We start from the raw sequence: 9743 nt of genomic DNA, 5'->3' as shown, positions 1-9743 counted from the left end.
CTACAGCTCTACAATCTTTGCTTCCATAAGACATGTGCGCCTAATGCCTGGACCTCCAGCACGATTGTGCCCATGCTGAAAGCTGGTGCTGACAAATTCAGACCTAGTTTTCTCATTTTCTGCTTCAGCAAGGTGCTCAAATGCATCTACCTTACCCATCTTATGTTTCAGCTGGGGAAACAAACTCTCATCCAGACTGTATAGTTTTCTGCCACAAAGAAATACTCACCACTGCCTAATGGAACTCTATATCCTCCTCTGTCCCACCAGTGTTGTGGCATTCATTGATCTGAAATGTGCCTTTAATGTTGCAAACAGAGATATCATCGTCAATCAGGTGGTGGATTTTGGTGTCCAAGGAAATCTCTTGCGATGGATACGGGGTTACCTCCATAATAGGACCTCGCATATCCTTTTTAAGGGCACGTGTAGCTCCTCGAAAACCATAGAACTCAGTCCGTTTCTTTGTACTGTCCTTATGCACTGGTTACTCTCTTTTCTTCCCATCATTCATGGTACCTCTGTTACCTGTTATGCTGATGATAATCTCCATTCACTTCAGCTCTGCAGGAGATCTCCATTGCTTCCTTCAGTTATTCTATCAGTCATCTACTTGTGGCCTCATCCTCTCCCAAGGAAAGAGTAGAATCTTCTCTCCCTGCATCCCAGGAACGCATCCAGAATTCACTGTAGGAAATAGAGCCATCCCCCCTGGGCAGGCTGTGCCTCTACCTGGGTGCATCTGTACAGATTGCCCCAGCCATACCTGTAAGACAGTGTGTTCATCCCATCGTCCGAGACCTCGTAGATCGGCTGCAACAGTTCTTAATTCCTCCCAAGTGGCTCACCAACAATGCTGCCGGAATCTCTATCCCTGTGGCCAGAACTATCTACATTGTATTCATATGGTCGGTTGTTGGTTACCTCTCCCATGCTCTGAGTCAGCTACCAAAGGCATCCTTAGAACCCATTGAATATTTTCAGAACAAAGTAGAAAGATACATCCTGGGCTGTCCTGTTTCCACTAGAATAGTCAACATGCAAACTGAACTCAAACTTCCCCCCCCCCCTCTTGTTAAGAAAATATTCACCAACCTCTATTACTTCAGCATCAAATGCCATCACTCTCCGCATCTTGTCCCTTATTATTTTCAGGTCATCAGAACTTTACTTCACCCTGTTGCACCTCGACCTCCACTTCAGCCCGGCGTCTGCACCCTCAATAATGCAGCCTGTTCCATCCTACAAAGACTTGATATTAATGTTCCTCTGGCAGAAGTGGATCATGTTCCACCTCCCTGGAGGATTCTTCATCTTGAAGTCTGCTTTACTCCTACCTTAAAGACAGACCTACCACTCCTCCAGGATTAAATATCTCTGGAGACCATCATAAGAGTGTCTTCGTCAGATCCTCCTGTGCACCATCTCTACATTGACATTTCCATGCAAGCAGATGTTAGTGGTGGATATGCCATCTACTAACATTATTTGGACCTACCGGAGGGAGGCTGGGTTGGCCACAGACTACCGAACTCATCTAGCTCTACCTACTGTGAGTTACAGGGACTCTTCCAAGCAGTTAGTCTCCTCTCTCTCAGTGAAGATTGAATGGTGTGGTTATCTGTGACTCTCAGTCTGCCCTTCAGGTCATCTCGTCTTCAAAGCCATCATGCCACTGCTTAGTTCAATATATATATATTTTATGCGAGGATGAAGGAACCAAAGACTGAGCCCGCATGAACGTTACTTCCAAGAAAGAAAACACAATACAAAAGAGAGCCAAATTCAAGATCCATTCATTTCAAGATGCCTGGACACACTGCGTTTGAAAGACTGGAGATCGTAAGAAGTAGGAAATACAGACAGAGGGAAACAGTTCCAGAGTTGACCTGTTGCATAAATGAAAGACTGAGAGTAACGGTTAACTCTTGCATTAGAGAGGTGGACAGCAAAGGGATGAGAGTTTGTTGCTAGACCGGTGCTACGCACCAGTCGTAGAGGTGGAGGGATGCAAACAGACAGTTCAGAGGAGCAGTGACCATTGAAGTAGCGATAGAAAAGAGATAAAGAAGCAACAGTGAGGCAAAGAGACACAGGTTGAAGGGAGTCAGTAAGAGGAGGACAGTTGATGAGACGAATAGCCTCTGACTCCACCCTATTGAGAAGAGCTGTATATGGGAAGCCTCCCCACACATGAGAATTGTACTCTAATGAGGGGCGAATAAAACCCGTGTATTAAGTCAACAACTGTGCAGGAGTAAATAAGGCACAGAGTCGGCTTAGCACACCCAATCTCTAGGAAGCAGATTTTACAAGAGATGCAATATGATTTTTCCAAGGTAAGTCCCGTGTGAATGAAACCCCAGGCATGTTCAAGGATGATGCAGAATTGAGCTGGATATTATTAAACATTAGTGGGTACTCCTGTCGAAGATTTTGACAGGTTGATAGGTGTAAAAACTGTGTCTCTGATGCATTAAAACAACAAGATTATTTTTACCCCAGTCAGAGATACAAACCAAGTCAGACATTAGGTGTGCCATAGCCTCATCCCTTGTTTGAAGTAACTGCTGAAATGGATGTTGCGGGAACCGAATGGAAAGGTTAAGGACGGAATCATCAGCGTACGAGTGGATAGGGTTAGATGTACAGCTTAGAAGATCATTGATGAATAAAAGAGAGTTAGTGACAGGACAGAGCCCTGATGAACACCACTGTTAATAGATCTAGGAGAAGAACGATGGCCGTCTACAACAACAGCTATAGAACGACCAGAATGGAAGCCATAGATGAAGGAACAGATAGAAGGATAGAAACCCTAAGAGGGCAGTTTGGAAATTAATGATTTATGCCAGACTTCATCGAAAGTCTTTGAGATGTCAAGTGCAATGGCAGGGTTTTCGCCAAAGTCCTGAAAGGAGGATGACCAGGAATCTTAAAGGTAGGTGAGAAGGTCGCCAGTGGAGCGTCCCTGACCGAACCCATACTGACAATCAGAAAGAAGGTTGTGATAGGAAAGATGCTTTAAAATTTTTCTGTTAAGAACGGACTCGAAAACTTTTGAGGTACAGGATGTTAAAGCAACTGGACGATAGTTAGAGGGTTGGGAATGGTCACCCTTCTTTGAGACCGGCTGAATGAGAGCAAACTTCCAGCAAGAAGGAGAGGTACAAATAGAAAGACAAAGGTGAAAGAGTTTACCTAGGCAGGGTGTAAGCACAGAAGTACAGTTCTTGAGGGCTACAGGAGGGACCCCATCAGGCCCATATGCCTTGTTAGTATTGAGGCCAGTGATGGCAGAAACTATATCAGGTGAAGAAATTTTAATGTCAGACATGGGGAAGTCAGAGGGGGGAAGTGAGGGAGGAACAGCACCAGAATCGTCTAAGGTGGAATTGGAGGAGAAAGTCTGAGCAAACAGATCTGCTTTATCAGTAGGAGAAATAGCTACAGAGCCATCAGAGTAGAAAAGAGGAGGGAAGGATGATGAGGTAAAGTTGTTAGAAAGGTTTCTGGCAAGGTGCCAGAAGGAGCGGGAAGAATTCGAGTTGAAGAGTTGAGAGCATTTAGTAAAGATGAAAGTATTTTTTGCAAAGCAAAGAACAGACTTAGCATGATTCTGGGCAAAAACATAAAAAAGATGTAATTCAGGGGTGGGTTGGCTCCCTTACTTTTTATAGGCCCTCTCCTTGTTGCAGACAGCATTAGAACAAGCGTGATTAAATCAAGGCTTTCTTGTATTAGTCAGAGGATATGAGAAAGGAATGTATGTTTCCATGCCCGAGGGAAAAACCTCCATAATGCGTAAGGCACACTCAGATGGCTCCCGGCCATGGAAGCAATAATTATTTCAGGGAAAATCAAAGAAGTACTGCCTGAGGGCCTCCCAATCCACTGCACCAAAGTGCCACAGACGACATTTCTTTGGAGGGTCCACAGGCCGTACCGGATTGATAGGACAGGTTAAAGTAACAAGGTTATGATCGGAGGAGACCAACGGAGAGAAAAGATTAACAGTGTAAGCAGAAGAATTAGTTGTAAGGAAGAGGTCATGTATGTTGAAGCTCTCTCCAAGGCAGTCAGGGATATGGGTAGTGTACTGTACAAGCTGCTCTAGGTCATTAAGGATAGAAAAGATGTAGGCTTGTTCACCAGGTGGATCAGTGAAAGGAGAGGAGAGCCAAAAGTGGTGGTGAACATTGAAATCTCCTAGTATGTAGATTTCAGAGAAAGGAAAAATGGATAGAATGTGTTCCATCATAGAAGTAAGATAGTCAAAGAATTTTTGATAGTCAGTAGAATCAGGAGATAAGTAAACAGTGCAGATATACTTAGTCAGCGAATGACAGGAAAGCCGAAGCCAGAGAGTAGAGAATTCAGAAGAATCAAGTTCAGGAACATGAGAAGCAAGATAGGTCATTGTGTACTTATACGTAACATCCACCTTTGGCTTTGAAATGAGTATAGAGAAAGTATATTCATTTCGACCACACTTTATCCTTCATTTCGACCACACTTTATCTTTTTTTGTGAACCTTACTTCTAGCCTGGTAGAAAGGAATTAAGATCAATCTCCAAAGTCTGTGGGACCAAATGCTCCTGGGTTGGGGTTGTTGTTAAAGGAAGGTAGATGTGTGAGCTGCAGGCAGAATATTCCGAGGAGGGCATCTACATAACATTGCATGGAACTTGAATGAAACAAAACATGGTGGCAGTCAGTGGCTTTTGACTAAATGCTGCCTGCTGAGGGCAAGGTATGATCAGGCTTTACACGCTGCGTAATCATACATTCTGCCGTAGGTCATACTGGTAGGACAGCGCGGATGCATGTACGGTAATGACTGATAGGCAGCTGACTGACATTTTTTCCCTTGCTTCTCTTGTGGTTAGAATACCCCAGTTGGAATGACGATCTTAACAAGCGAGGCAGTTTGATCTCTAACAGGTGACTGGAGTCATTTTTATCATGCTATACCAAAATAGGTATTAGGCTGATTATCTACCCTTAAAATGTACTGGTATGTACTGGACTGCATTAGCCTAGTCTAGGGTCCTTACGTCATGAGGGAGGTAGTATGGGATTGTCTGTTAACTGTTTTTTATCATGCTTGTAGTGACTGTAGCACCAGTCGAGCAGGGCAGTACTCCCAAGGTGGATGAAAAGCTGATGATAGGGAGAGCTGGAGCTCCCGTTTCATCAGCCCTCGGGACTAGGTCCCGACCATCCCCTTTAGCTGAACTTTTTCAGTGTCTCAGTAACAGAGAGTAGGCCAGCATGCTCTCCAGTATAAGTTTCTCTAACTATCAACACCAAACTACATGCACATTACACACCACACTTCCTTTTAAAAATTTAAAAAGAAAAAATGGCATCAAATAACATAGCCTCGAAGTCCCCAAGGGGGGGGGACCATAAATGCCCCCACCTTCTGCCCCTCTCCCAGTGACGACTCAAGATGCCTGGAACCACTGTCTGACTCTCTTCTGCTTCATTTCTGCAACATTCGTGGCCTTTCCTCTAACTTTCGCTCTGTTGAGCACCACCTCTCCTTCTCTAAACCTCACCTTCTTTTTCTAACTGAGACTCAGCTGTCTGAGGCAACTGACAGTAGACTCTTTTCTGTATCCTTCTACTTTCTCTATACTCATTTCAAAGCCAAAGGTGGCTGTTGTGTATATATACGCAACAACTTATCTTGCTCTCGTGTTCCTGAACTCGATTCTTCAGAATTCTCTACACTCAGGCTTCGGCTTTCCAGTCATTCTCTGACTAAATATATCTGTGCTGTTTACTTATCTCCCAATTCTACTGACTATCAAAAATTCTTTGATTATCTTACTTCTACGATGGAACACATTCTATCCATTTCTCCTTTCTCTGAAATCTCCATTCTAGGAGATTTCAATGTTCACCACCACCTTTGGCTCTCCTCTCCTTTCACTGATCCACCTGGTGAACAAGCCTACACCTTTTCTATCCTTAATGACCTAGAGCAGCTTGTACAGCACCCTACCTGTATCCCTGATCGCCTTGGAGAGAGTTCTAACATACTTGACCTCTTCCTTACAACTAATCCTTCTGCTTACACTGTTAATCTTTTCTCTCCGTTGGGCTCCTCCGATCACAACCTTATCACCTTAACGTGTCCTATCGCTCCAGTACAGCCTGCGGACCCTCCAAAGAAACGTCGTCTGTGGCACTTTGGAGCTGCGGACTGGGAGGCCCTCAGGCAGTACTTCTTTGATTTTCCCTGGAATGATTATTGCTTCCATGGCCGGGAGCCATCTGGGTGTGCCTTGCGCATTACAGAGGTTATTCTTTCGGGCATGAAAGCATACATTCCTTTCTCATATCCTTTGACTAATGCACGAAGGCCTTGGTTTAATCACGCTTGTTCTAATGCTGTCCGCAACAAGGAGAGGGCCAATAAAAGGTACCAGAGCCAACCCACCCCTGAATCACATCTTTTATACGTTTCTGCCCGGAATCGTGCTAAGTCTGTTCTTCGCTCTGCTAAAAATAATTTCATCTGTACTAAGTGCTCTCAACTCTCTAACTTGAATTCTTCCCGCTCCTTCTGGCACCTTGCCAAAAACCTTTCTAACAACTTTACCTCATCATCCTTCCCTCCTCTTTTCTACTCTGATGGCTCTGTAGCTATTTCTTCTACTGATAAAGCAGATCTGTTTGCTCAGACTTTCTCCTCCAATTCCACCTTAGATGATTCCGGTGCTGTTCCTCCATCACTTCCCCCCTCTGACTTTTTCATGGCTGACATTAAAATTTCTTCAGCTGATGTATTTTCTGCTGTCTCAGGCCTCAATACTAATAAGGCATATGGGCCTGATGGAGTCCCTCCTGTTGTTCTCAAGAACTGTGCTTCTGTGCTTACACCCTGCCTAGGTAAACTCTTTCGCCTTTGTCTGTCAACTTGTACCTTTCCTTCTTGCTGGAAGTGTGCTCTCATTCAGCCAGTCCCAAAGAAGGGTGACCATTCCCAACCCTCTAACTATCGTCCAATTGCATTAACATCCTGTATCTCAAAAGTTTTCGAGTCTGTTCTTAATAGAAAAATTTTAAAGCATCTTTCCTATCACAACCTTCTTTCTGATTGTCAGTATGGGTTCCGTTAGGGACGATCCACCGGCGATCTTCTCACCTACCCTTCAGACTCCTGGTCATCCTCCTTTCGGAACTTTGGTGAAAGCTTTGCCATTGCACTTGACATCTCTAAGGCTTTCGATCGATTCTGGCATAAATCTTTAATTTCCAAACTGCCCTCTTAAGGTTTCTATCCTTCTATCTGTGCCTTCATCTCTAGCTTCCTTTCTGGTCGTCCTATAGCCGCTGTTGTAGACAGCCATCGTTCTTCTCCTAGATCTATTAACAGTGGTGTTCCTCAGGGCTCTGTCCTATCACCAACTCTCTTCCTTTTATTCATCAATGACCTTCTAAGCTGTACATCTAACCCTATCCACTCATACGCTGATGACTCCATCCTTCACCTTTCCATTCGATTCCTGCGACGTCCATCTCAGCAGTTACTTAAACAAACAAGGGATGAGGATGTGGGACACCTAATGTCTGACTTGGCTCATATCTCTAACTGGGGTAAAAATAATCTTGTTTTTAATGCATCAAAGACTCAGTTTTTGCACCTATCAACCCGACAAAATCTTCCACAGGTATACCCATTAATGTTTGATAATATTCAGCTTAATCCTGCATCATCCTTCAGCATGCTTGGAGTTTCATTTACTCGGGACTTGTCTTGGAAAGATCATATTGCATCTCTTGTAAAATCTGCTTCCAAGAGATTGGGTGTGCTAAGCCGACTCCGTTCCTTCTTTACCCCTGCACAATTATTGACTCTATACAGGGGTTTTATCCGCCCCTGTGTAGAGTACAACTCTCATGTGTGGGGAGGCTCCCCACATACAGCTCTTCTCAATAGGGTGGAGTCAAAGGCTTTTCGTCTCATTAACTCTCCTCCTCTTACTGACTCCCTTCAACCTTTGTCTCTTCGCCGCACTGTCGCATCTTTATCTCTTTTCTATCACTACTTCAATGGTCACTGCTCCTCTGAACTGTCTGCATGCATTCCTCCACCCCTACGACGGGCGCGTAGCACCCGTCTAGCAGCAAACTGTCATCCCTTTTCTGTCCAACTCTCTAATGCAAGAGTTAACCATTACTCCCAGTCCTTCATTTATGCAACAGGTCAACTCTGGAACTGTCTCCCTCTGTCTGTCTTTCCTACTTCCTATGATCTCCAGTCTTTCAAACGCAGTGTGTCCAGGCATCTGGAAATGATCGGATCTTGAATTTGGCTCTCTTATATTTTGTTTTTCTCTTGGAAGGAATAGTTTTGCAGGCTCGTTGCCTTTGGTTCCTTCTTCCTCACATAAAAAAAAAAACTAACAGTATTTCATATTATTTACTGTTTCTTGAAAACTCAGAGTAATTATCTCTGACTTCAATAGCCTGTGTATGATCGCCCAACACTAGCTTGAAAATATCAGTGTTCTCATGTCTTCGTCAAAATGCTATAAGGATTGGACAGCACAAATACCTGTAGTGACTGCGGGCCAGGTCTTCTACAGAGTTTATCCTGTGGGGGTAAACTGGGATGGTGAGGACGGCCAGGAGGTTGCCGGTGTATGAGATGCTGAGGATGTAAGCAGTGAGCCACCACCCCACCAGGAACACTCGCAGCGACCAGGCAGCAGGGGGCTCGGACAGGGACTGGCTTACCACAACCTTCGCAGAAATTATATATGATGAATTAGAGCAGTTTTGGCCCCAGACATTAAAATCACACAGGATAATCAGAAAACATTTAATAAAAAACTGGCAGATGTAATAATAAAAATAAGAATGAGGTTAAGAATACATAAGTACTGCAGGTCTGGTGAGTTACGAACAGGGTGGCTTTAGGAGTTGTGGGGGATGTGTGGATCAAATACTCGCAGTGCAGTGCGAAAGATAGTGAAGAAAGCTTATGAAAGGGGTTCTTAGATATTTTTTTCCGCATGTATGGTGTGGATGGAAAGCCACTGAATGATGTTACGAGTTTTCGTGATCGTAGGGGAGCCTGTATAAAGGGGGGGGGGGTGACTAAGCTAATGGTATAATATTAGTGTTACAGCGAGACAAGGATGTACGATGTTATGTATAGGGTTGTTCAGTATTAGATAGATAAGGATGGGATTATGAGAGGTAAAAAAAAATGAGTTATGGAGAAAGATGAACACAGCAACAAATATGCAGATGATGGAAAGCTTTGCAGACTGGTGCAGAGTTTTGCTTATGCTTGTGAGCGTCGTGCGTTCAAACTGGAGACAGGTGCAAAGTGTTGGTTAGTTAGAAAGAGATTCTTAATGTGGTGATCTGATGAAATGAGAGAAACTTGAACTGGGAGGTGAATTTAAGTACGCAGATGCAGTTGTAGAAAAGAGAGATCAGTGTGCAATGATGGGAAGTAGAGTGACACAGATTTTGCAAGTGTTATGAAGGCCCTGGTACGAAACAGAGGGCTGAGTATGGCAGCTGCAGGAAGGCTGCATAAAATTTTAGTGCCCACATTAACAGATGGGTGTCAGACTTGGAAACAAAAAGTTGTGCAGTACTGCAGTGGAGCTGGGCTATTGAGAAATGTGTGTGCAGTGAGGAGGATGGATAGTATATGAAATAATGTGATACGTAAAAGATGTGGAAAAGGGAAGTCTCTGGGCAATAGGGC

The sequence above is a fragment of the Coenobita brevimanus genome, chromosome 42 (genome assembly GCF_032717465.1).
Source record: "Coenobita brevimanus isolate Jiangsu-jjx chromosome 42, ASM3271746v2, whole genome shotgun sequence".
In the NCBI taxonomy this organism is placed as follows: domain Eukaryota; kingdom Metazoa; phylum Arthropoda; class Malacostraca; order Decapoda; family Coenobitidae; genus Coenobita; species Coenobita brevimanus.
The sequence above is the reverse complement of the archived record's forward strand: the minus strand, read 5'-3'. Positions refer to the sequence as shown.